The sequence below is a fragment of the Antechinus flavipes genome, chromosome 3 (assembly GCF_016432865.1).
Source record: "Antechinus flavipes isolate AdamAnt ecotype Samford, QLD, Australia chromosome 3, AdamAnt_v2, whole genome shotgun sequence".
NCBI lineage: Eukaryota > Metazoa > Chordata > Mammalia > Dasyuromorphia > Dasyuridae > Antechinus > Antechinus flavipes.
The window spans coordinates 397,011,411-397,013,381 of record NC_067400.1 but is presented as its reverse complement, the minus strand read 5'-3'; positions in this window follow the sequence as shown (position 1 = coordinate 397,013,381).

Below are 1,971 nucleotides of genomic sequence, written 5' to 3'. Positions count from 1 at the left end.
TTAAGATTCCAATAGGAGTTTGGAAGAACTCCTTCAATCTCTATTTTTTCAAATAGTTTATATAGCATTGGAGTTAATTGTTCTTTAAATGTTTGGTAGAATTCACATGTAAATCCATCTGGTCCTGGGGATTTTTTCTTAGGGACCTGGTTAATATCTTGTTTTATTTCTTTTTCTAAGATGGGACTGTTCAGGATATTTACTTCTTCCTCTGTTAATCTGGGCAAGCTATATTTTTGAAGGTATTGGAAGACTGCTTTCTAATGGTACTATTAGAAGAAGTTGGAAATTTTATTCTGGTGGAGAATTTCTACTTATCCTGAGGAATTACAGCCATACAATCTATGAAACAGTTCCATCTTTCCTTTCAGGACCCTCACTTCCAGAAGAGAAACCTGACATAGGAGCAGACTATATAAAAATGATGGCCACTGATCGTATTGGTAAGAAAATGCTCGAACAGCTTGTGTTTGAGAATCCCTGTCCTTCCAGGTTCAGGATCAAACATTATATTGAACATCCACATCAGCCCTTCCCCAGCTCTCCTCCCTCTGGAAAACATCAGAGACATAGAAGAAAACTAACCCTGCTACCCTGCTATAGTGCTACTAGATCCAGATGAATAAGTTTCTATAATGCTATTTAGTTAAAGGGCCATTCTTCCAAGTTAAGATGAGCCTCATCCAGAAAAGACTATAATATTGATCAGATAACCACTTAATCTTTACACTGAAATTTTATGATGTTACCATGATTTTAAAAAAACTTAAACAAATTATTAACACTTAGAATTCATTTCTAAGAGATATGGACACCACTGTTTGAAAAACATAACCTCATGGCACAAATATTTTCAGATATCATTATTTTTAGAGTTATTTGAGAATGCACACATTTCCAATCTAAAAATAAACCAATAAAGGGTCTTTAAATGTATTAAAACTTATTTTGTATGCATTTATACTCTAACTCTATTCCCCCAATTGAACGAAAAAATCCTTCCCATCAAATACACACACACACACACACACACACACACACACAAACAAACAAAACAAATTCCCAGTGTCTGTGCCATACAATTTATTTCTCTGCATTTGAAGCTCCTCACGTCTTTGGCAAGAGGTGAGTAGTCTGTTTTATATTCACTCCTTTGAACCTGTGGCTTGTCATTCAACTAATCAGAGATGTAAAAACTTCTAAATGTTTTTTTCTACATAATGCTGTCGTTTATTTACCAAATTCTGCCCATTTTGCATCAATTTATAAAGATTTTCCCAGCTTTTTTTTCTAAAAATGCCTATTTCATAATTTATTATGGGACAATAATAATCCATTGCATTCATAAAAGTAAGTTGTTTTGCCATTTCAGACAACACCTTTATCCATACATCACACACTCTAGCTAGCACAAAATTAGTAAACCATTTTTTATTGGATGCCCAATTTCGTATAGCATCCAACAGATAATTTTCAGTACTATTCCCCTACAGCTAAGCATGAAATGTAGGATATAATCACACACACACACACACACTGTAATTTTAAACATAATCACACTAAAGAATCACATAACGAGTGTTTTCTTATTCACTGTTTATCCTAGGACTACAGAGGGCAGTATAAGCGGATTAAGCTATTAAACTGAATGTTTTCTTTTGAATGCTCATCAGCTTCCTCGTTAGGTTTTGTTTTTTGTTTGTTTGTTTTTTTTTGGGGGTGGGGGGATCCAAATTTTGTGAAGCAGAAGAGAGTCTTGGGGAAAAGTCCCGAAGGAGAACTAAAGGGCCGGGGTGCACCTGCGTCGGGGACTGCAACAAATGTGGCCTCAGTCAAATACAGAGACTTAGAACACAGACCAATCGGAAAGAAGGATAACTTGACTAAACCTTTGCACGCCATGAGAAATGCCTTTGACCCCTGGTTTTAACGTCATCAGAGACTAGTTTTGCCAATGAGATATCATCGGCG